Source organism: Ovis canadensis, chromosome 23 (genome assembly GCF_042477335.2).
Source record: "Ovis canadensis isolate MfBH-ARS-UI-01 breed Bighorn chromosome 23, ARS-UI_OviCan_v2, whole genome shotgun sequence".
In the NCBI taxonomy this organism is placed as follows: Eukaryota; Metazoa; Chordata; class Mammalia; order Artiodactyla; family Bovidae; genus Ovis; species Ovis canadensis.
This window is the reverse complement of record NC_091267.1, coordinates 66,276,072-66,303,437: the sequence shown is the minus strand read 5'-3', so window position 1 is coordinate 66,303,437 and position 27,366 is coordinate 66,276,072. Positions and strand designations below refer to the sequence as shown.

Genomic DNA, 27,366 nt, shown 5'->3' with positions numbered 1-27,366 from the left:
GTACCCACGATGGGGAGCCATTATGAGAACCAAAAATATTATACGCATAGACCACTCAGCACCATACCTGACACAAAGCAGGTATTCCAAAGACATTAATCATTAATATTATGGCCATGGGTATCATCACTGCTACTACTGTTAACATGCTATGCCTTTCTCTTCTCCTATTTCACGCATGCAGGGTGGTAATTTTCTCCTCTGCTTCTTCTCTGAAGAGCTGGGCTAGTAATGGGGGGAGGGGACAGCACTATTTCAACCATCACCTTGGATAGAACTTTGTGTCCGAGGATAATGACTAGGTTTTGACGTAAAATGGAACAGTGCCTCTAAACTTTGGGCATCAGCATGAGACCTCTTTTGATTTGTAAAATGCAGGAATAATTAATATATTATGCTGTGAAAGGGCAATAGAGAATCAAAAACCTAACATTTTCATTAAACCCATATTTTGTCATTGCTAACAAATACATGAAAAACATACTCATGATCTCATCAAACTGGTCAAACATGTTAAAACATCAAGCCCACCTGCCTGTTCACAAGTGCACGCATATACACACACACACGTATACATACACACACCTCTATTACAATAATGAGAGATTAGATATTTTTGGTGTGACCTCTATGAATACAACTTGCTCCTTTCCCATTGAAATCCACTGTTCACTAATGGGCAATATTCTTTCCTCTAAAAGCACATTTCTAGTGTAAATGACCTGGAGGCTAGAGTCTATAAACAGCCATCGGCCTCTATCCCAAGGCGGTCTTTGTAGTCTCGTTTCCACCTCCTCCCATCCATCCACAGTCCCTACAGCTCCTTTCTGCGGGCCAAGCCCTGTCCTCTGTTCTGTGGCTGACACGCAGCAGCAGCATCTGTGGCCAGTCACCCTGTTCAAGTTGTCATCTTAACGACACAGGAAACAGAATGGAACCGAGGCTTCCTGAAATCAATGTGACAGCCTCACGATTCCCCTATAAAAACGCTGCCTTTTTAAACTGGTGAGAGTTCAGCACTTGGACAGCGATACGGAGCTTGTCAATTTTTTTTTTTTCAAGGCCAAATAACAAAGGGAAGGGAGAGAGGAAGGATGAGCATGGCATTGCAAATGAGAAACTTGAAGGCTGAAAAAATCCTGATTAGACACATTCTTGAGAAGAGCTTATTGAATATGTAAGATGCCACTTTATATCTTAACATTTTCCTGGGTGAAAGAAAAAGCTATTTCTGAATTTTAATCCAAAGTGCCTCATAAAGTAATAATTATGTTGGTTTTACATTGTGTTCATTTGGAAGGACATGCTTTCTTTTCTCCCCATATCTATGTGAGACTACTTTATGCTCAACATATCTACCACCTGTTCTATTTGTATAAGTATGTGAATATCTTATTAATTCTAATTTGAATTGCTAATTTTTTAACAGATCTGTAAAAATCAAGGATTTTTAGGGCACAGAAGAAATGACCCCCTCCCCCTTCGAGAAAAAGATCCTTTGAGAGAAAGCCAGAGACAAGACTTAATAGTAATCTTGTTTCTGACTAAAGTTACCTCAGAGACCCACTACAAACTCATTTTTGCTGCCTGTGTTCAAGTGGAAATCAAATATTATAGATACAATGGAAGCTCTCAGCTACCCCCAAAGTAATAAGCCTGCAATGTGGAGCTCTCACAGGGGAATCTTCGAATGTTTTGAAATGCTTGCTTTTTATATGCCAGATAGCATAAGTGAGTCCTGTTCAGGTGTAACCAATCCGCCAGGTTTGCGTTTTATTAAGTATTATACTTTGGAAATCTGCTATTAACAAACTATGTCTGAATCATGTCCACTCGACCTGACACCTTCAAAATACAAAGTGCCAACCATTTGCAGGTGTGCTCTTAAGTAAGTTTTTGAAAATATAAGATCCCCAAACTCACAGTTCTGAATAAGAGAAATTTCAGGCACGTGCCAGATATAAAATAAGAAAAAATAACCAGGATATGTATCTAGTCTCAACCCAGTGTTTGAGAAAACTGAGGAATCATATTTGACAATCACTATGGGTTTGGGGGCTTTGCAGTTTGGGTGGTGGGTTTTGGACAATTAAAAAAAAATCCAGTTAAAAGTTTTTATTCCAGCCAAAGTTCTCTAATTGATGAGTATCAGCAATAATGGTAAACATAGGAAGTTTTCTTACAACATTCCTTTCCAAAAAGGTCCAAGATACACATGTGGCTTTCCTCAGGGATGTACTTATTTTAGGATATTAAAATGAAAATATACAAAACTAGCTTTTTAAGGGAAAAGGTAGTTTTAAAGAAAGGGCACAAAAGGTGCTCAGCATCACCAGCCATTGGGAAATGCAAATCAAAGCCACTGTGAGACAGATGCCACTTCAAAACCACTGGGATGAGTGTCATCAGAAAGGCAGATGATAATTGTTGACAAAGATGCAGAGACACTGGAACTTTCATACGCTACCGACGGGAACATAAGTGGTGCAGCAGCTTTGGAAAACACTCTGGCAGTTCCTCGAAAGGCTAACTATAGAGTGACGATATGACACCTGGGCCTGTACCCAGGAAACGGAAAGTATAGGTTCACACAAAACTCATGTACGGATATTCACAGCAGCATTATTCATTTCAGCCCCAGGGTGAAAACAACCCAAAAGTCCATTATCTGAAGAATGAATTTTTTAAAAAAATGTGTGCTAGGAAACCGCTGACTGAAACCATCAGCCCAGCCTTATGATAACTGCTTGCCTGAGCTGTCTCGCGGCAGGAGGTCCCCATGAGGAACTCAGTGCTGCCTGGAAAACTAACTGGGAAAATTCTGGAGGGGCGAAAGGAGGGAGGGCATGCCAGTCCCCAGTATGCCTCTTTTTTAAACTTCTCACTTTGTATTGCCATATAGCCAACTAACAATGCTCTGACAGTTCCAGGTGAACAGTAAAGGGATTGAGCCATACGTACATATACACCCATTCTCCCCCAGACTCCCCTCCCGTCCTGGTGGCCACATACCACTGAACAGAGTTCCACATACTGTACACTAGGTCCTTGTTGGTTATCTGTTTTAAATACAGCAGTGTATACACATCCATCCCAAATCGCCTAACTATTGCTTCCCCCATCCTTCCCCCAGCAACCATAAGTTCATTCTCTAAGTCAGTGAATCTTTTTATGTTTTGTAAGTAAATTCATTTGTATCATTTCTTTTTAATTCCACATATAAGGGATGTCATACAATATTTCTCCTTCTCTGACTTACTTCACTCAGTATGAAAATCTCTAGGTCCATCCCTGTTGCTGCAAATGGCATTATTTCATTCCTTTTAATGGCTGAGTAATACTCCACTCAACCATTACACAAACACACATATACATCTCACATCTTTATCCATTCTTCTGTTGATGGACATTTAGGTTGCTTCCATGTCTTGGCTATTGTAAACAGTGCTGCAATGAACACTGGGGTGCATATATCCTTTGGGGTCCTGTTTTTCTCTGGAAATATGCTCAGGAACGGGGTTTGTAGGGTCATATGGTAGCTCTATTTTTAGTTTTTTAAAGAACCTCCACACTGTTCTCTATAATGGCTGTATCAATTTACATTCCCACCAACAGTATAGGATGGTTTCCTTCTCTCCACACCCTCTCCAGCACTTATGGTTTGTGGATTTTTTTGTTGATGGCCATTCTGGCTGGTGTGAGAGGATGTCTCAGCGTAGTTTTGATTTGCAGTTCTCTAATGATTAGAAATGTTGAACATCTTTTCATGTGGCTCTTGATCATCTGTATGTCTTCTTTGGAGAAATGTCTATTTAGGTCTTCTGCCCATCTGCTGATTGACTTGTTTGTTTTGATGCTGTTACACATCATGAATTTTTTTAAAATTTTAATTGCTTGGCCATCACATCATTTGCACACATTTTGTCCCAATCTGTGGGCCATCTTTTCATTTGTTTATTGCTTTCTTTGCTGTGCAAAAGCTTTTAAGTAGGTCCCATTTGTCTGTTTTTGTTTTTATTGCTATTTCTGGGAGATGGGTCAAAAAAGATGTTGCTGTGATTTACGTCAAAGAGTGTTCTACCTATGTTTACCTCTAGGAGTTTCATAGTGTCTGGTCTCAAATTTAGGTCTTTAATCCATTTGGAACTTATTTTTGTGTATGGTGTTAAAGAATGAACTAACCCAGAAGAATTTGGGAGGGGCCAAAAAGAGGAGGGAGGAGACAAAGTGTCCTACTCATTTCCCAGAAGATCTCATGCTGGAATACATCTGAGCTGAGAGACGTGCGTGTCACCAGGGAAGACCCTGAGTCAGAAAGATTGGCCAGAGACAACCCAGAAACTAACCCTATTACCATAAAATTTGAGCCTGTGAACCATGTGGCAGAGAAGTGCTGCATTCCCTCACACTGCTGCTCTCCACCAGGGAGGCCCTTCCCATGAAGTCTGTGGCTTTGTCAGTATGGGTGTCGTCTTGGGCAAGTCATTTCTGAGGCCCTGAGAGGAGTCCCCCTTCCTGCAATGTATCGATACAATAGAACATTTTTCAGCAATCAAAAGGGATGAAGAACTGACACATGAATGAAGCTTGAAATTGTTCTAGTAAGTAAAATAAGTCAATCACAGAAGACAAAACATATATGATTCCACTTATGTGAAATGTCTATATTAGGCAAATCCACAGACAGGAAGTAGACTAGTGGTCACCTGGGGTTGCGGGTGGGGAGGATGGTGACCGATCAGTAACAGGTACGTAAATGGTGATAGCTGTACAACTCCACAGGCACACTAAAAACCACTGAATTGAGCACTCTAAAAGGGTGGATTTCGTCTTATATGAACTCTATCTCAGTAAAATTATTTCAAAAAACAGAAAACAGAGCACAGGAAAGGGATCAGGAACCCTGGGTTGGGTCTGAGCTTTGCATGTTTTGAAACAAGGTTCTCAGTCTCTGAGTCTCATTTTATCCTTGATATTTGGGGAAAAACAAAACAAAACAAAAACAGAACCCACTCCAGTATTCTTCCCTGGAGAATTCCATGGACAGAGGAGCCTGGTGGGCTATATCGTCCATGGGATTGCAAAGAGTCAGACACGACTGAGTGACTAACACTCATTTTATCCTTGACACTGAACACAAACAAATAAAAATACCCCCCCAAAAAAGATAAACAATGAAAAAAGACATACTGGACAAGACAGTCTCCTCCAGTTGCTCAAGGTTCTGTCTTTCTAAATATTCACAGAGCACCTATTATTTGGCCCATGTAATAGGTGAGGAAGGCAATAAAAATATCTCCAAGATAGGACACCAAGATTAATATGAGTTGTAGAGGCACACAGAAAAGAAAGAACATGACAGGAGTTCAGGTACTAAATACATGGTGATGATTATCCAGTCAGAATGGCTGCGATCCAAAAGTCTGCAAGCAATAAATGCTGGAGAGAGTGTGGAGAAAAGGGAATCCTCTTACACTGTTGGTGGGAATGCAAACTAGTACAGCCACTATGGAGAACAGTGTGGAGATTCCTTAAAAAACTGCAAATAGAACTGCCTTATGACCCAGCAATCCCACTGCTGGGCATACACACCAAGGAAACCAGAATTGAAAGAGACACATGTACCCCAATGTTCATTGCAGCACTGTTTATAATAGCCAGGACATGGAAACAACCTAGATGTCCATCAGCAGATGAATGGATAAGAAAGCTGTGGTACATATACACAATGGAGTATCACTCAGCCATTAAAAAGAATACATTTGAATCAGTTCTAATGAGATGGATGAAACTGGAGCCGATTATACAGAGTGAAGTAAGTCAGAAAGAAAAACACCAATACAGTATACTAACACATATATATGGAATTTAGAAAGATGGTAATGATAACCCTGTATGCGAGACAGCAAAAGAGACATAGATGTATAGAATGGACTTTTGGACTCTGAGGGAGAGGAAGAAGGTGGGATGATTTGGGGAATGGCATTGAAACATGTATACTATCATGTAAGAAACAAATTGCTAGTGTAGGTTTGATACAGGATACAGGACGCTTGGGGCTGGTGCACGGGGATGATCCAGAGAGATGATATGGGGTGGGAGGTGGGAGGGGGGGTTCAGGATTGGGAACTCATGTACACCTTTGGCAGATTCATGTCAATGTATGGCAAAACCAATACAGTATTGTAAAGTAAAATAAAGTAAAAATAAAAGTTTAAAATAAAATACATGGTGATAATTAGAAAAGAAGCAGAATTTCATGGAAATTGATTGAGGTGGACCCGGGGTAACTAATAGGGTGCTTGGCTGGGACTTAGGGGTGGGAATAAGTGGGGAGGATGTCCTAGATCAGGAAAGAGCAGAAGCAAGCCCAGAGGCCGAAAATCACATTGTACACCCATGAGGCAAGAGCCAAGTTAGCCCTCTAGGGAGAGAATGGTGTGGAATAATAGGAATGGAAAGGTGGGATGAATCACAGAAGGTCATGAAAGGTGAGTCTAGTGTATTTAACAGAGGAATCTTGAAGGAGCGAGGTTATCACCACCAGAAAATGAATTTTTAGGAACAGGAGCTAATTTTATTGGGGAGATCATGAGTTTTAGGTTTGCTGTGATGGCAAGGAGAACTGTAAGCCTCTGAAAGTATCATGTAAAAGGTTGGAGCTGAGGATGTCTATGAAGAGTCATCAGTCTATATAAAGTTGGCCTTTTTTTTTTTTAGTGATAAATGTATCTCTGGAACCACATAACATATAAATATCTCTGCTTTCTCACTTCCCATTAATACTGGAAGGTCAAAAGGTACAAAAAATGATCCCTGAATAGATTTAGATTTAGAAAAATAAGAGGCTGTGGTCATTTAGGGAGGAGGAAATTGAAAATGATCTCTGAATTCTTAACACATTATTCTCTCTCACAGAAGAAGCTTCTTTTGCTGTCAATCATGGCATTTATTTAGAATCAGATAATGATCAGTCAACCATTTTCTTGGTTTCCTTTATATCTAGAGTATTTCTTCAATGCACAGTATACTTTTAGGACTGAAATTAATCACCCAGGAATTATTCATGACATGCAAAAATTCACCTCTCCCCCTCTAATTTCTCATAGGCCATCACTTCTGTTAGTAATACTGAGCCAGGTTATAGCTCAGAACACTTGGTGCTAATGAGCCCAAGGACCTAGGTTCTCATTAGTTAGCATTTGAGAAGAAAAGAAAAACACCCTGTTTTCCATAGACTGCATCCTTAATGCCATCCAGTTGCTCTGATGTAGCATGTGTTCAGCTTAAGTCAGAACTGCTTTCCTACTAGCAAAAGTGTAAGCTTGCAATCAAAGTTCACTTCTGGGCACATAAGGGAAAATGCATGAATAGAAAATGCCCAGCAACTTGTGCTGAATGAAGATATCCTGTTTAAATGAAAAAATTTGAAACGAAAGTTGCAAGATCTTTGTTTTTCACTCTAAATATTATATAATAATGCTCAAGAGTCTACTTTGAAAGCAGTTATCACTTTTTTTTGTCAGGGTATGAGGGATGGTCCTATCACATTACTTGACTTTATGGCATATTGCTCTGTCTGTGCCGATTTTTTCCAGCCTCACTTCTGTTCAGTGAAAAATGATGAGAATTACTGAGCTAAAGAGAGAGCCATCTGACAGCTACTTTATAACGAGCTAAGTGCTGAGCAGCAGGTCTTCCTTCTGCTGAACTTGAAAGACTGATATCAGCTTTTCCAAATTTAGAAGAGAATCAGATGTGTGATTGACTCCAACTAAGAGATAACGGAAGAGGACCATTAATTATAGTTAAACTCTAAGCCAGGGGTGCTCCGTGGGAATTGCCTAGTAGATGTTACTGAGAAATGTTCTTCTTAATACTGCTCCCCAACATTCAGTGTAAAAGGGTTTCATGGTAAAAGCAATTTACAAAATATCTGGACAAAGTATGAATGTTTCCCATACTGATAGGATTTGTGAATTTTAAGTGCAACATACAGGCAATGGGGTTTCCCAAATACATTTAGCACTTATACAAGAATAAACTTTGTGAATCATTATATTTCAGATAAAGTCAACGAATGTGTCTTTTAAGAAAGTTTAAATTATTATCAACTCTTGAGTACCTTTTTTGTTTGTTTGTTTAATGATTACTTCAAAAATTCCTAAAAGGAACAGCTGTAAATTGCAAAGGTACACTATCAGTAAGTCCAGGGCTTAAAAAGAGATTATTAAGATATTATAAATATCATATCATTATTAAAAAGTAATAAAAATAACATTTAAAGTTACAGGGAATCTAATCCAGTAGATACTCGACTGGCTTGCACTTTAAAGATTATGAAACCAAATTAAAACTATATTACTCAGCCATAAAAAAGAACGAAATAATGCCATTTGCAGAAACGATGATGGACTTGGAGATTATCATACTAAGTGGAGTAAGCCAGACAAAGACAAATATATGATTCCTTTATATGTGGAGTCAGACAGAGAAAACAAATCTATGGTTATCAAAGGGGAAAGGTGAGGGAATAATAGATTAAGAGTTTTGGATTAACATGTACACAATACTATATATCAAATAGATAACCAACAAGGACTTATAACACAGGGAACTATACTCAATATTTTGTAATAATCTGCAAGGGAATATATATATATATATATATATATATATGTTCCATATATGTATATTCGTATGTGTATATATGTGTGTATAATTTATACACACACACACACACACACATTTCCCAGGGCTTCCCAGCTGGCTCAGTGGGTAAAGAATCTGCCTGCAATGCAGGAGATGCAGATAGATGTGCGTTCAATCCCTAGGTCAGGAAGATCCCCTAGAGAAGAAAATGGCAACCCACTCCAGTATTCTTGCCTGGAGAATTCCACAGACAGAGGACTGGCAGGCTACAGTTCATGGGACTGCAAAAGAGTAGGACACGATACAGCAACTCAACAACAACAACAACATATATATATATGTATACACACACACACACACACACACATATATATATAATTGAATCACTTTTCTGAACACCTGAAACTAACACATAGTGAATTAACTATATTTGTAAAATAAAATAAATTTAAAAAACTGTATAGCACATATATAGTACATAAGTTCTTTGTGCTTTATGCATAAAATGTTTGGAGTATACATTGAGTACTCCATCACTATTTAAAATTCAGTATTAATAGTGGTTATAATCTTTTCCATCCTGAGAGCTACTTTTGTTCCTAAAGCAAATGTAATTCTGGGTTTTTAATTAAATATGCTTTAAAATTTCAGTTTCTAAAAATCATGTACAAAAGGCTAAACTATTAAGACAAAGAAATACATTTTGAAATTGTGTATTCTGTCTAATACTGAACTCATTCAGAGTAATAGAGATGAATTTTCTTTAATGTTCAAATATATATTCATGTTAAATTTTTAGAATGGCTATAAGCTGATTCCCTCATGCATCTACCCAGTTCTTGGAAATTTCCATTCCCAACATTTGTCAAAGGAAAAAAAAAAAGGAAATTCATAGATGTACACACTGTATTCTTAAAAACTTACAAAAACAGCATCTAATATTTTTAATCTTTGGTTACAAATGAACAACTCTCCTCACTGTATGGCAATAGCATCAAATTTATTTTGAGAAGAAATGGAATTAAGTATTTCAGAGAAATGAACATATTGACTTTTTGAAGATACTTGTGATTATTTGCTAATTTGAATCCTACGACAAAATTCAGAACAACTAATAAACATCTAATCAAGGACCAAAGAAGAATGTCTATGCTGCAAAATGTTTTTATTTACCTTTTAGAATGTATTAGTGTTATTCAGTACAGAAAGAAAATATCTATTACATTGTGTAACTCCTTGAGGTGTGTATCTCTCTGCGGAACCATGCTTAATAGACATTTAAATGTGTGCATGAAAATTTATTGTACATCATCTCTTCTCAAAGGATTACAAGGTGTTTAGAACCAGGTAGGATGTTAGCTTTAAATGTCTGGCCTGGGGCATATGAATTATATGAAACTCATTGTGTCTACACATACTATTGAAAGGTAGAAATTATGTCAGGGTGTTACACACCATCACAGGATGGATCCTTGAATATCAGAATTTGCAGAAAAGAAGGTCTGGTCTATAGGCTTTATCTATACAGTTGTGTGTTTCACTGAATTTTAGGTTTTGGGGAAGAAGAAAAAAATGTGTATACTATAGGTTTCCACATTGGAATAAAGATGAGTGTGGTGGGCTCTGCATGTAAATTTTTCAAGAACATCATACCTAAGGAAGCACCTTTGACAGAGAGGGAAGGTGCTCAAGCATTGTCAGAAATGTGGATCACATCTTTCCATTTGGAAAGACTGATTCACTTGGACTGCAGGGGGCACTGGATTTATATGTTAGTGGATGATCTGGATACTGGTGGCTCTTGAGCCTCCCTTTCTCAGGGATGCTGGCTGAGGAAGTCCCAGTACATCTTGAGCATGATGCCACCCCAGAGGCAGACCTCAGTAGCTTAGCTTGGGCTGCTGTCACCAAGTACCATAGACAGGGTAGCTAAAGCAATAAACATTTATTTCTCACAGTTCTAGAGGCTGGAACACTGAGATCAGGGTACCAGCATGGTTGGGTTCTGGTGAAGAGACCTCTTCAGGGTTGCAGGCTGCTGACTTCTTGTGTATGGTATTCTTGTATGGCAGTGGGGGGCAAGCTCTCTCATGGGATTCATAAGGGCACTAATCCTATTCACAAGGGCTACACCCTCATCAAATCCTAGTTACCTTGCTCCCTAAAATCCCCACATTTTAATGTCATCACATTTAAAGATAGGGTTTTGACATATTAATTCTGAGGCGGACACAAATATTTGGTCTCTCCCACTCACTTAGCCATTCACTACCACGTTCATGACTGGTAAATCTGAACTCACTTTCTTTTCTCAAGTTTGCTGACCTGGTTCTCTATCACCAAAAGGAAATGTTATTTCAGAGCAGACACTAACACCAGGCTTGGCTAAACCATTTTGCTCATATTTCAATGATTTTTTTTTAAATGCTTGATGTCAGAATGTTTGCTTGATAAAAGAAACAAACCTGGTTGTTCTCCACCACTCTGAAATAAGCTTTCCTTATAATGAAGGGACTCTGGAAAGATCCCTTCACTCATTAGCCTTTAAAACTGCCCAAATGTTTTTGACTTCTAAGGCTATATGATACTTTATGCTAATACATTTGAAGGAAAACACATTTCATCTAATCAGGCATTGTTTAGACACCTGCCACCTAACTGATTCCTATATATCCTTCATCACTGTGTCTCAGATGAAGCACCACTTCTTAAATTAACTCATTGGTCCTGTAGAATAGCACTAGGTTGGGAAGGAAGGAAACAGATGATTTCTTATACTGAGGTAAATAAAATGTCATGGATTTATAATTAGCTTCAATCGAATTCCTCAAATCTGTGTGAGAGGTTTCTTAGTCTGAGAAATTTAATCTACACTTTCTTTCTGACACTCTACTAAGCTGGCTTTGTGAAAGCTCATGATCTCTTCCCATTAAAAGCCGGGTAATACAATATAAATGACATGATGGTTAATTAGCTAATTTCTTCAGAGAATTTGTCAACTCCTTAGGGAAGGCTAATATTAATACAGAGAATTGTTAGAATGACACCAAACTGATCTAAACTTTATTTGAGGCAATATGGCACCAGGTCTGGAGTTTGACATTCCCAATTGAAGGTGACATTCAGAACCAGTTTTAATTTAATCCCTGATCCTGATATCTAAGAGCCTTAGACAAGATCTTTAAATCTTGCTCTGTTTCCTTGCTGAAAAATGAAGATAGTAACAATTATCTTTTTGTTAACTCTTGGGCTTTGTGAGACCGAAAATATAAAATAATACATATACAGTACTTGTAATCATGCTTAAAATATGTTTTCAATAAATATTTCCATTAGCATAGAAAGAGGGGATGGATGAAAACCTCAACAACTTCAAAAGATACAAAGAAAGAGCTCTGGTAGATTATCAAAACATTTACTGGACTGCCTAGGTTCTGGTAATTTATAGCTTGTTGGCTGAATTAACCTTTTTTCCCCCCAACTATTTACCTATCTATGTATTATTCTGGCATACAGTAATATTTTCAATTACCTAACAGAGAAAAATAAATATGAATAAAATCAACAGTGGGCCACACAACTGGTTAGGAATCAGGAAATACGAGAACTAATCTTTCATTATCATTAGCTCTCTGACTCTATTCCTTAGTTTCCTCATCTCATTTTATGAGAGAAAAATAAAAACACTGAGTGGGCTAAAGATAGTATACAAATGCAAACTGCCACTATAAATTGAGGTTTTAACATATATGATTTCCTTCTAAACTGCTTTTTAAACCCATTTAAGGTTTTAGTCTGTTCTGTTCTGATCAAAAATCAAGACTTCCGTGTGCCTCTTTTGCCAAATACTGGAAAAGGAGAAGTCAGGCTTCTGAACTCAGCGACCACATCTTCTATTTCTCCTCCAGCCTTGCACAGCCCTTCTCCTAGTTCTGGATACAGACAAGGTACCTAGAGAGACACTGGTGATGAATCATACTCTAACTCACCTTTACTGAACCTAGAAATATTTTATTCTTTGAGAATTTTTGAATCTTTGAGGTTGCACTGATCTGTTGACTTTTGAATTGACTCCTTGAGGGTCTGAAAAATATGAGCTGTTTTGGAAATAAGCTTCACTTTAAGACATTTTGGGGAATTCTGATTTTATAACAGTTGTTTTCCTTTCTGTTATGCACTAGGACACCAACCATCTGAAACCTGTAGAGTCAAGACTTTCCTTGGTGTCATTCTTTCTCTTAATGCTTTTACTTTTATCAGGCTGTAACACTTCATTTTTATTTCTATTTTTTTGTCTACTGTAGACCATCTCAAATCTTAGGCAGCATATAAATAGACACACACACAATATATGAATACACCAATCACGTAGCATCTGAAGAGACTGGTCAAATTTAGTGAAGAAGGGTCTGAAGCTGTCTGTATTTTTTTTTTTTTAGTTTTTTATTTTTTAAATTTTAAAATCTTTAATTCTTACATGCGTCCCCAAACATGAACCCCCCACCCACCACCCTCCCCATAAAATCTCTCTGGGGCATCCCCATGCACCAGCCCCAAGCATGCTGCATCCTGCGTCAGACATAGACTGGCGATTCAATTCTTACATGATAGTATACATGTTAGAATGTCATTCTTCCAAATCATCCCACCCTCTCCCTCTCCCTCTGAGTCCAAAAGTCCGTTATACACACCTGTGTCTCTTTCCCTGTCTTGCATACAGGGTCGTCATTGCCATCTTCCTAAATTCCATATATATGTGTTAGTATACTGTATTGGTGTTTTTCTTTCTGGCTTACTTCACTCTGTATAATCAGCTCCAGTTTCATCCATCTCATCAGAACTGATTCAAATGAATTCTTTTTTAGGTGAAATGACTTGGTTTAAATCAGATAACTTTCTCTTGGTTTATATTTTGAAAGCTTTTGTGGGGAAAATACTTTCTCAAATAGAATACTGGGATAGATATAGTGTTATCTATAAAGATAATTACATATACTCATTCAGACACTCTGTAACTACAACCATCAGCTCTTAGTATGGAGCTCGTTTTCCTATACTTTCTTTGTGCACTCAATTTTTTTTTTAACACAATGAAAGGTTTTCTAAAGAAATTCAACCATTTCCTTTGTTTCAACTATGGTATTAGATTAGAAAACTGCACCAGCTCTTAGAGAGACACTAAAGGACAGACATGTTTCTTACGGAGACCGAGGGTCAGGCCAGATAACATCTTCTGGCAACTGTTCTACATTCAGCCCAGTGGGCTGAGATAAAGATGCATTAGCAGGAAGAGGTATGTGGTAAGAGGTATGCGCCCCTAGAGACAGGGAGGGTTGTAGGAGGCCCAGGGGGTGGAGGGAGGATATGGAAGCAATAGCTGGGAAACATGCATTCATCATCCACTTAAATGGACCAGAGGGGACAAATCATGGATGATGGTAGGAGGTGATGCTTCATCAATGCGTCCATCTCCCTAGAGACAGATGATGCTAAGCATCCTTTCTTGTTACTGTCATTTTTATATCTATTTGGTGAAATGTCTATCTGTACACACATATGCAAACAGACAAGTGGATAGTATTGTGTGTAACCTTCAGAATTTTTTTAAAGAAAACAATGTATATGGTTTCAGCGAGGATCCATGTTTATTTTAGGTGAGAAGATGAGGATTAAGTAAACTGTATAAAGATTCCTTCTCAGCTGGAATTTCTGTTACACGTATGAGTTGGAAACATCCTTGATTATTTACTACATCAACTCAAGAATCATGTTTGTACGACTGTCAGTTACATTGACAGGACATAGCACAATGTTCATTTTCACTTCCATTTAAATGGATCATTGCTAGTAATAAGATACTGAAAAGCAAAAGCGAAGGAAGTTCACGTGAAACAGGAAACAAGGCATGCTAAAATGAACAGACACGTTTTGCTTGGTGGGATAAAAGTTGATCATAGCAAATTTTAACTTTGCCCGCTAAGGCTGTTCTACTTAACAGGAAAATCCATTAAGAATTCTGGAACAGGAAACTGATATAATCGTAGAGGGGGAGGGGACCGATTCTAACAAAAAGATCAGGGGATGGGACCAAAGACAACTATGCAAGAGACCAAGAAGGACCCACTTAAGGAATAAAGGAAAGGGAGGTCAAAACGAAGAAACAAGAGGGTGGACAGAACAAGGAACCCGAGAAGGAGATGCATTCCAGGAAAATGAAATGATAAAGCAAGCACAACGGGGCTCATTGATTAAGAAAGAACAACAAAGGAGTCCTGGATGTCCTCCATGGAACAGGTTTAGGGACTCAATGCACAGAATCCAAATGGCAGGGTCTGAGGAGTCAGGAGAGGTAAAGGATTTAGAGAACCCGAGCCTCTAACACTCTAGAAAGCAGTTCTTATGGAGGGCAGGACAGAGAGCAAGAGGTTAGACATCTCTTTGTGAATATGGTGGAAAGACGATTATAGTCAAGTGCAGATGAGGATAGAGAGATGTTGAAAATATGTAATAGAGGGTTTCCCAGGTGACGCTCATGGTAAAGAACCTGCCTGTCAATACAGGAGATGAAAATACGTAATTAGAATTACGAGGGTGAGACCCTGGAGGAATCTGAAGAACATGGAACCCAGGGAGAAAGATGGATACTAGAAAGGATGGGCCTTCCAGAGGCTTGAGTAAGGAAGGAGAGAATGGAGATGATGTTGCCCATAGGTCTGGGAGCCAGGCAGACACCCGGCCAGGTCAGAGCGCAATAATGCAGGTGGATGGATCTGAAGTGTAGGAACAAGTGTTGGATCAGTTAGAAATGGACAAAGTTATTTGTCCCAAAGCATAACTGCTAATCAGTTGGAACTCCAGGTCTCAGGATGGAGTCATTTATCTCATAGCATTCTGGAATCATGGTTTACTTTTAACTTGTTTATTGGATAATTCATTTCTAATCCCAAGTGGCATTTTTACAGTAAAATGTTATTATTTCCTTTGCAAAATACAGAATGCAAATATTCAATATGGTAAATCTTTAACCATTGATAGAAGTCACTTCCTTTAGTCCTCAGTATGTATTAAAAGCTACTATCTGAGGGAAGTTCAAATCTACCCCAAATTTTTTTCATACACGGAATCATTCTCTCTTAAAAACAGAATTTGATCATGGATTTGATATGTAAAATATTGTAATGACGTTTCAACACCATAGAATATACTTTAGATCCTTATGAAGGGCTCATTTTCAAGTTATCTGTCTCTAGATTATATCAAAAATCCAATTAAACTTTGAGTACAATGTTCTATGATGGAAAATGTAACTTGATTTAGTGCCTATAAAAATGTGATCATAAGAGAGAAACATATCTTGAAGGTATCATTTTAGCTCCCTTATAATGTCATCAGAGATTTACAATTAATCACGATGCCATTAACTTTTATTCAAGATTGATGTAAGTGCTGACAGAACCACATGGCTGTATTTTTGGAAAAACCTGCCCAGAAAAAATCTATTCATATAATAAATTCTTTTTAAAGTTTGGTACCCAGGAAAATAATTTCCTTGCACCATCATGTTCCCTATGAGAGCATACATAAGGTAAATATATAATTCATTCGATTTACTTTTTACCTTGGAAAGCAAGAAGCTTGGAATCAAATTTACTATAATAAAGGAATAACTAATTCTACCCTAATTTTCAGGATAATGATCTACATTTTGTCTTCACTAATTTGTATGGACATTTTTATCCTTATTTCCTTCTCGAAGTAGACTCCATATATCCCCAAGTTATAGACATAGCCCTTGACTTGTCATAAAAAAGCTAATTATGAAAATGTCAAAAATAAGCAACTTGATGGAATCTCCTATTAATGTTTAGTATGAGACTTTGCTCAGAATGACTGGAACTTTCAGGCAATGGTATTACTTGTTCTGAACTGACAAAAAGCACATTCCCCTAAAAGCCCATGCTTTTTTATTGTTGTTCAGTCACTAAGTCATGTCTGACTCTTTGTGACCCCATGGCCTGCAGCACGCCAGGCTCCCTGTTCACTGTTGCCTGGAGTTTGCTCAAATTCATGTCCATTGACTTGGTGATGCTATCTAACCATCTCATCATTTGCCACCCTCTTCTCCTTTTGCCTTCCATCTTTCCCAGAAAGTCCATGCTTAATTTTCAATTTTATCAAATTATTCAGATATTTGTATTTTTTAAATCAAAATTATATATAGAGAACGACACTCAGAATTTTTACAGCATGGTTAAGAAAAGGAACCTGATTGTCTTCTTTAAAGCCAGCATCTAACTTTTTTCCCCAACTGGCTCAGAATTTTGTATCAGGATGGTGCTTTTGATATTGAATATCAGTGACCTTACTCAGTTGGCATAGATGATACAGGGTTTAATTGGCTCAGGGAGCTAGAAATGCTGAAGTAAGATAGAGAAACTTCACACATAATGGTAACCAAGCTCTGGCTCTGCTTCTTGGCTATTTTCCAGGCTTGACTGCCTTCCACAGAAAGATTGTCCTCAATCTGGCTTCCTTCACGGTCACAAATTAGCTGCCATCAGCCAGAAACTTATGTGTACTTAGTCACTTCCAGTGGGAAAGAGTGAAAGTGGTTTCTCATCTCTCCCTTCTAAAGACAAGGAAAAACTTTAAGACCCCCTATCAGTGCTTCCCTTAAGTCTCACTGGCCAGAATATGTTCACAGGGCCATTCTGGAGGTAGTCATTGACAAGGGTGTAGGATTACCAAAACTGGCACAGACTAATCTGGACCCATATTTGAAACCTCTCTTGGGGTTAGCATCTCCTAAATTTCATGGAAATTGTTAGAGACAGATGGATATGCAATCAAAATTAAGTTGCTTTTAGTAAGACAAAAAGTGGAATGGATACTTGTCACTGAACAACAATTCATATGTAATAAATCTGTATTTATGCAACATCTGACATTAATCCATTTTTTCACCCAGTTAATGTTTACTGAGCATATATTGTGTTCCTGGCATTCTGCTAAGCCCAGGCATACAAAGATATCAGCAGAAGAACACTTAATGGGATGAAGTTTGTGGCAAAAGGCTACTGGATTTGAGAAAGTTCAGAAATTATTAAACTAGAGCATAGAGTAGGATGTTCATATGGGTATTGAAGTGCTCAGGTTAGGGTTAAAGGTAGGAACATAATTCTATGATTGTGTTAAAAGGAGAATTTTTTAATTTCATCCCCAGTGGCTCAGCGGTAAAAATTTGGCCTGCTAAACGGGAGATGCAGTTTTGACCCCTGGGTCATGAAGATCCCCTGGAGAAGGAAATGGCAGCCCACTCCAGTATTCTTGCCTGGGAAATCCCATGGATAGAGGAGCCTGGTGGGCTACAGTCCGTGGGGTCACAAAGAGTCAGATACAATTGAGCAACTAAACAGCAACAACAACAACAAAACAAACTTTAAAGGAAAGCGTGTGAAGTGCAACCAAATGAAATATGACAATTCCCAAGTAAGAGCACTCCCAGGGGAGCCTCCATGAAATAACCCGGCAAAGAGTTTCAAAAACTAAGATTAAAAAAATAAGTTTATAAAACGGTTATTAAACTTAATGGCTACATGAAATCAATATTAATCTGCATGTCTTTATATGACCTGCCACTTAAACAAAAAGTGCTAGTGTCCATGATATTACATTTTCCCTATAATTTCTTTAAGTCTATATCATGCAAGACCGTCTCCCATGCTCTTTCACATTTGTGAGACCAAGGAATGTGGGTAGATGAATTCAATGCCCACTCGGATACATAATCTTTATCGTTTCCAGACACATGATTTTTCTGGAAGTAGGCACACTTGTACCAAAAAATACTTTTCTTTGAAATACCGCCCTGTTCTCACAGAACGTCATTTGAGATATAATAAGTCCATGGAAAGTCCAAACTAGACTGCTTATCACACTGTTTCTTCTTCCTCAGCATCCAAAAAGATTGCATTTCCCAGTTTCCCTCGTTAGATGGAAGGTCATTTGACTTTTAGCCCAATGGGACGCAGGCAGAAAAGACAGCTACTTCCAGGTCTGAGTCCCAAAGGTAAGTTGTGTCACTGTCCAACTTTCTTTTTTTTTTTTTTATTTATTTATTTTTTTTCTTTATGAGTATTAACATTTTATTTTATTTATTTATTTTTTTTAAATTTTAAAATCTTTAATTCTTACATGCATTCCCAAACATGAACCCCCCTCCCACCTCCCTCCCCATAACATCTTTCTGGGTCATCCCCATGCACCAGCCCCAAGCATGCTGCATCCTGCGTCAGACATAGACTGGCGATTCAATTCACATGATAGTATACATGTTAGAATGGCATTCTCCCAAATCATCCCACCCTCTCCCTCTCCCTCTGAGTCCAAAAGTCCGTTATACACATCTGTGTCTCTTTCCCTGTCTTGCATACAGGGTCGTCATTGCCATCTTCCTAAATTCCATATATATGTGTTAGTATACTGTATTGGTGTTTTTCTTTCTGGCTTACTTCACTCTGTATAATCGGCTCCAGTTTCATCCATCTCAACAGAACTGATTCAAATGTATTCTTTTTAACGGCCGAGTAATACTCCATTGTGTATATGTACCACAGCTTTCTTATCCATTCATCTGCTGATGGACATCTAGGTTGTTTCCATGTCCTGGCTATTATAAACAGTGCTGCAATGAACATTGGGGTACATGTGTCTCTTTCAATTCTGGTTTCCTCGGTGTGTATGCCCAGAAGTGGGATTGCTGGGTCATAAGGTAGTTCTATTTGCAATTTTTTAAGGAATCTCCACACTGTTCTCCATAGTGGCTGTACTAGTTTGCATTCCCACCAACAGTGTAGGAGGGTTCCCTTTTCTCCACACCCTCTCCAGCATTTATTGCTTGCAGATTTTTGGATCGCAGCCATTCTGACTGTCCAACTTTCAAGGAAGCTAATGTTTTCCAGATCCAGGCCCAATCTAACTTCACAGCTTCATGGTCCATAAAGCTTGGTCCATCAGGCAGTCTTCACCCCAATAAAAGTGGAGCATTCTCTATTCTCTGGGCCTTCCCAGCCTATGTTATTTCTGTGCCTCTATCCCTGATATTCCTTTCCTGGGAACACAAGTTCCAGGCATCAATCACCTTAAGAAAGTCACTCATCTTTTATAGGCTATATTGATTTTCATCCTCTTTTCTAACTACTGTTAGAATCCTAGCTAAAAAGTCAGACACGACTGAGCACTCACACACTTTGATCTCTGTGAATCTGCAACTTCAGACTGCTTTCAATTCATCATCGAGCCTCCAGGCATTATGCAATTACTATTGTTATCCCTTCACTAAAACTATGCCATGAAGGATCATCTATTCCCTATTCTCCAGCTCTTATCCATCATTTTTGGCCCAGATTAAAAAAACAAAAACAGAACAAGATAAAACAAGAAACCAACATTTTTTCCATATAGCCTTCCTTGACCCACTCAGCTCTGAAGCCAAATTCTGAATTGTGGTAGCAATTACCTGTGCAGCCCCTTGTGTTAATCATAACTGGCTTTGAGGTACCTTCTATTTTGTTGCCTTGATCAATTCAAGTCTGATTTTTAGTTTACCTATTTTCTTTCCCACTACAATTGACTGCATTAGTCACTCTAGATAAAATTAGAAAATATTGGCTATTTATGATTGCATTTCCTTGTTCCCTGACCTTTGACCATATCCAAATAATCATATTCTCACTTCCCAACCCCGTATTCACACACAGAAAGTGAATATTTTGATATGCAAAAGACAAAATCCTAAAGGAAATCAGTTCATGGTTGAGGCTGTAAAAATTAAATTGCAAGAAAATTAAATGTGTAGTCAGGCCACATTTGCTGGACAAAAATGATTTGCCTAGGCTGGGGAAGAAAGAGGGTAGGCTTGGATGACTCCAGAGAAGGGTTCTGGAGCCTGGACCCTAAAGCTGGGTCTGAGAGAATTGGTAGGAAATAACCCAAACCAAAGAGGTTTGGGGGAAATGTCAGAGATGAGAGGGCTTATGCTTTTATCCTTGTGGAAGGCCATGGTGACAGCAAGCCTCATGGAGAACTCAACACCCTCATTTGTTTCTGTAACAGAAATGGCAGTTGGTAAGGACCCAAGAAAGCCTGGCAGAGAACACAGTCAGATGGGCCCAAGCTGCTGCTGCTGCTAAGGTGCTTCAGTTGTGTCTGACTCTGTGTGACCCCATAGATGGCAGCCCACCAGGCCCCTCCGTCCCTGGGATTCTCCAGGCAAGAACACTGGAGTGGGTTGCCATTTCCTTCTCCAATGCATGAAAGTGAAAACTGAAAGTGAAGTCGCTCAGTCGTGTCCGACTCTTAGCGACCCCATGGACCACAACCTACCAGGCTCCTCCATCCATGGGATTTTCCAGGCAAGAGTACTGGAGTGGGGTGCCATTGCCTTCTCTGGATAGGCCCATGAGTGAATCCTAAATCTCATACAACTCCTAGAGTGGCTGTGAGAGGCTTGCAGACCTGAAGTAGCCAGGTAATTAAAATGGAGTGGATGTTAAGTGACTTATGAAAGTCTGACAGTGACTTTGGGGCTTGTACAGGGACAGCAGACAAGACACTGCTTATTGCTATTTGAGACTCCTGAGGAGGGTTTCCAGTCACAAACAGTGTAAGGCATCCTTACTGATACCCAAGGCTTACTGTGAAATCTTTCACTCTTAGTACTAATTGCTAAGGTTAGCCTTGCTTAAGGAGACTGCCTTCATGCCTTAAATGATATTTCTTTGCATTTCCCTTTTACATAGGGTTATTTACACATCAGATATGATTCCAAGCATTTCACCTATACAAATGCAAATAATCCCCATAAAAACTCTGTAAGGCAGGTACTATTATTTTCCCTCACATAATAAATGAGGAACTGAGGCACAGAGAGTTTATATCACAGCCTGGTAGTCTGGCTCCAGAATCTGTGCTCTTAACCATTAGCTAGCTAGGCTGCCTCTTTCTCAAACTTTACTTTATTAAACTTGGATTCCAAATAAAATCATACCTGTGCCACACTCCATAAGGTGAATGACAGAGAGGCTTTTCTCCTAGGGGAGGGGCATTTGAACAAGTTGTAACCTCAAAGGTCTCAGGATGTTTTTCTGCAAAAATACTGGAAGTGAATTAAATGAATTTTAAGATTCCTTGTAGCATAGACTATAGTTCAAAGATAGTTCTGACATCCCAAGGCACAACTCTAGTTACATTTTTCTCAGGATAATGAGGTTCAGGCACAAGTGAGAAAACTATTAAATAATATAAGTAAGTAAATCACCACTGAGGTTTACTCACATTTTTAGAGCAAAGGATGTCTTGCTTTTGGCCCCCAAATGCAGGATGATTTACTTGATACAGTATGGGTAGTCTCAATTTTGTTATGTTGTAGACAGTATCATATACTGTGATTCTGTGATACACACGCATTGGGTGTGTGCATAAGCTGAATCCAATTAACACTTGCTAGACTCTAAATACAGACCCCGATGAACCATATGAACCACACTCTTATGTAGTCCCATTCTATTCGGTGTACTACTGAAATCCAGCTGCCATGTTGTGGAAAGACCAAGCTTCACTGACAGCTCACATGTAAGAGAACAGTTATGTGGTCAACTGTCCCAGGTAAATTCCTAGCAAAGCCAATGTCAACAGCCAACAAGAGAAGTAGGCCCTTTTATTTCTTTTTCTGCTCTGATTGCTGTGGCCAAAACTTCCAGAACTATGTTGAATAGTAGCGGTCAAAGTGGGCACCCTTGTCTTGTTCCTGACTTTAGGGGAAATACTTTCAATTTTTCACCATTGAGGATAATGTTTGCTGTGGGTTTGTCATATATAGCTTTTATTATGTTGAGGTATGTTCCTTCTATTCCTGCTTTCTGGAGAGTTTTTATCATAAATGGATGTTGAATTTTGTCAAAGGCCTTCTCTGCATCTATTGAGATAATCATATGGCTTTTATTTTTCAATTTGTTAATGTGGTAAATTACATTGATTGATTTGCGGATATTGAAGAATCCTTGCATCCCTGGGATAAAGCCCACTTGGTCATGGTGTATGATCTTTTTAATGTGTTGTTGGATTCTGATTGCTAGAATTTTATTGAGGATTTTTGCATCTATGTTCATCAGTGATATTGGCCTGTAGTTTTCTTTTTTTGTAGTATCTTTGTCAGGTTTTGGTATTAGGGTGATGGTGGCCTCATTGAATGAGTTTGGAGGTTTACCTTCCTCTGCAATTTTCTGGAAGAGTTTGAGTAGGATAGGTGTTAGCTCTTCTCGAAATTTTTGGTAGAATTCAGCTGTGAAGCCGTCTGGACCTGGGCTTTTGTTTGCTGGAAGATTTCTGATTACCGTTTCAATTTCCGTGCTTGTGATGGGTCTGTTAAGATTTTCTATTTCTTCCTGGTTCAGTTTTGGAAAATTGTACTTTTCTAAGAATTTGTCCATTTCTTCCACGTTGTCCATTTTATTGGCATATAATTGCTGATAGTAGTCTCTTATGATCCTTTGTATTTCTGTGTTGTCTGTTGTGATCTCTCCATTTTCATTTTTAATTTTATTGATTTGATTTTTCTCTCTTTGCTTCTTGATGAGTCTGACTAATGGTTTGTCAATTTTATTTATCCTTTCAAAGAACCAAGGGTGTGGAGAAAAGGGAACCCTCCTACACTGTTGGTGGGAATGCAAACTAGTACAACCACTATGGAAAACAGTGTGGACATTCCTTAAAAAATTGCAAATAGAACTGCCTTATGACCCAGCAATCCCACTGCTGGGCAAACACACTCAGGAAACCAGAACTGAAAGAGACACACGTACCCCAATGTTCATGACAGCACTGTTTATAATAGCCAGGACATGGAAACAACCTAGATGTCCATCAGCAGATGAATGGATAAGAAAGCAGTGGTACATATACACAATGGAGTATTACTCAGCCATTAAAAAGAATACATTTGAATCAGTTCTGATGAGATGGATGGAACTGGAGCCGATTATACAGAGTGAAGTAAGCCAGAAAGAAAAACACCAATACAGTATATTAACACATATATATGGAATTTAGAAAGATGGCAATGATGACCCTGTATGCAAGACAGCAAAAAAGACACAGATGTGTATAGCAGACTTTTGGACTCAGAGGGAGAGGGAGAGGGTAGGATGATTTGGGAGAATGGCATTGAAACATGTATACTATCATGTAAGAATCAAATCGCCAGTCTATGTCTGATGCAGGATACAGCATGCTTGGGGCTGGTGCATGGGGATGACCCAGAGGGATGTTATGGGGAGGGAGGTGGGAGGGGGGTTCATGTTTGGGATCGCATATACACCCGTGGTGGATTCATGACAATGTATGGCAAAACCAATACAGTATTATAAAGTAAAATAAAGTAAAAATAAAAAGTAAAAAAAAAATTAAAATTAAAATTAAAAAAAAAAAAGAGAAGTAGGCCCCAGAGGCAAATTCTGCCCATATCTCATGAAGCAGAGAACTTCACAACCGAATCCAGTAAACCCACAGAATCAGAAGAGATGATAAAATACTTATTACTTTAAGCCAGTAACTTTTAGGGTGACTTGTCAAACAATATGTAACAAAACCATGCCTGGAGTAGAATTCTTGGAGCAAGTCCTGTTAATATCATCCTGAGGCCCTCATGGAGCTAACTGGTCATAAGGCACCTCATCACTGGCTTTAGGTCTAAATTTGTATAATCCCAGACACTAGAGCTGGGACATCAACTGTTCTGCAGGTGGTTCACTTTTTTTACTAAGGCAAATATTTTTCAAGTGCACAGAATGAAACTGAAGTAATAAAGCATCAAATTTTCCATGAAGAACCTTCAGTCTCCTGGTTAGGAAGAATAATGCTTTGTGTGACAGGCCAGGTGGATTGGAAAAAGCTGCTACACATGGTTTTATCTGCAGCAGCAAAATCACCTGACTGTTCACTGAAACAAAATTGCACATAACATGCAGAAACCAACTCCCTATTTTTCATGATCATCGAGTGACTATCTTGTGCCCTGTGAGGCTTTGCTGAGAATGTTATGGCATGGTGCTAGACAAATTACCCCGAGAACAACTCCTATCTTGCTCTGTTTTTTTCTTAACAAGCTTCCTTGAGTATTGAATCTACTGTAAATCTAATAAAAGAGAAATAATGTTTAGAATTAGATTTCTACAGATCAACCAGCTGAATCTGTAGAGTCAGAATAATTATCCTCACCTCTTCACTTCAGCTGAACGACCGGGTTGTGTATATGAATGTTATATAGCTAATGTGCCATGAGTATCTCATTTAAACGCAGAACCTGAATCCTACTTTTCCACAGTGTCCAAACTTCCAGGAGTCTCTGATTCCCCTGTAGATTCTTATACCACACAATCTGCCAGTGAATTATTCTAACTCTTGGCTCAAAGTACCGTGAAGTAACATTCAGTAATCTGCCAGTTTGCCATTTTTGACAGCTAGCCTCTGCCTCGCCCATTTGTTATCCTCTGATTGCTAGGAGAATCATACGTGCTTCTCTGGTAGGCATTTGAAAGATCTTCATTGACTGGAACAAAGAGAACCTTAACCTGTGATTGCTAAAGAAAGCAGGCTTGTACCCGATGCTTTCCTGAACTCTCAGATTTCGGATTGATTTGTTTTCCTGTGGTCACTGTTGAAGTGTCTCCCCCAACCTGTATTACGTGATGGCTCTTCTTTAAGAGAAAGCTTTTTTGGGGGGGGTGGGGGGCAGAAAATCTACAATATAGCCAGAAGTTGAAGTTGACTTCACACTCTTAATGAGGACCCAAGTCCCTGACAGCTCAAGTGCTATTTCCTTCCATGCCAGTCTTGGGGCCATTTACCAAAGTAGGACTGCTTTGCCCATCATTCTTTTTCTCTTTTGAATCCAGAAATACTTGCATCAGTTCAACAGGTTGAAATGCTCCATCTTAAGTCACAGTCAGATGGCTTCTACAGCTTTGGAGTTCTCCCCCTTACACTTACAGCACTGTCCTGTCTCAAAACCAGGGCTGCAGAGTGAGTGCTTCAACCATGAAAGTTCCTGGCCAGGTGTCAGAATGTCACACACACACACCACCCTCACTGTCTTCTTCTACCCCAAAATATAGGTATGGACATCTCAAGGGAACAGAGGGTTTTATTCAGTGACTAGAAATGGTATGCATTTTACTGAGAGACTGGAGAATGTGATATTAGCCTACTTTTCAAAAAACTGACCAATGGTCTATATTAAGGCTTATTCATCAATTTTTTTTCCCTTGAGTAGTTAACAATTATCAAAGACTGTAACTGTACAATATTAACAAGTATAGAAAAGTACAATTAATGGAGGACAATTGCGCTACAATATTGTGTTGGCCTCAGCAAATTTGTAGAGTTATTTAAACTCCTGATCCCCCAAATATTATATTGCCAATGACAGGGTATCACACTACTTTCTTGAGTTCACTCAGTTCCTTAACTCTCACAGAGTTAAATTTCACTTTCTACCTACCCGATAAGACTAAATACTCTTTGCTGGCCAGGGCCTTTTCTCATAGCACCTCTTTGTTCATTTGGTTAATTCTATCACGAATAAATCTGGCACGCCAGGTAACTAATACATGGTTGTTGATTAAGTAATTTTTACATCCACTTCCTTCCCCTTTCCCGAGAAAATGGAACATACAGTGAGTGAGAAAATCCTACGTTTCAGATAATGTACTAGGTGCTTTCTACACGTCAATTCATTTAGTCCTCAATGCAATTTAGAATGACAAAGAAACCATAGCTTCCTGCCTCCTCTATGGGAAACACATAACTTTAAGCCTGAAGATCTCTGTGAAAGCTCCCAGGTAGCTGACTCATTCTTTTACTCGCTAACTCAGACATGTAACACATCTGTCTTGCTTTGAAATATGTAGCTATCACAGCTTCCTGCAGCTATCACAGCTTCCTCTGTATTAGGGGCTCCGGACTGGTCTCATTGTTTCTAGTTTCTTTCCTTCCCTTTCATCTTCAGTTTAAAACCACCATCCCTTTTCTGTTTTAAGAATGTTACTGCAAGTAAAGAGGAGGAAAACAAAAAGCTGCCCAGTTTCAGGAAGTTCCTCTTTTTGCTAGGCCTGGATGTCTTCCGACAGAGGAATCTGGCTTCTGGCTACAACCCCAGGTGTGTTGTTTTTTCCAGGCCTTAACACTGGTGATGACAAAGAATTTCCCTGCACATCACACACACACACAAACATACACACCCCACAGCTGCCCTCCCCACACCAGGCTTGGCACGTACCTAATGCACTGCCGTCTCTGAAGGCAGTTGCTGTCCAGGCCTCAGCCCCACCCAGCTAGCAATGGCCACAGTCCAGCCCTGTCTGCACCCCGACCCACGGACCTCACTCAGAGGCATCTTTATGAGAAGCCTTCAAACAAAGACCTTCACCTCAGGCTGCCCTGCCCAGACCTCATTTTGGGGAAAGGAGGGGGACTAGAAGACCCTTTTCTCTGCTCGGACTCAGCACTGAGTCCCTTCCACGCCCAGGCTTCTCTCCCCACCACCCATGGTCCACAGTCCGTGAGGCCGCAGGGACCTTCTGTCCAGGGCTCCCCGGGCTGGGAGACACGCCCAGGGACTGAGCTCATGTCCTTGACCTTCCCAGTGCTGCACCATGC

The 27,366-nt window shown here is 39.2% G+C and overlaps 1 protein-coding gene across 1 annotated transcript in view; it reads right to left on the bottom strand.

Moving 5' to 3' along the window:
- The window catches only part of DCC (DCC netrin 1 receptor), a 1,287,746-nt gene that overhangs the window by 313,618 nt on the left and 946,762 nt on the right, over window positions 1-27,366 (bottom strand). The window lies entirely within an intron of this gene.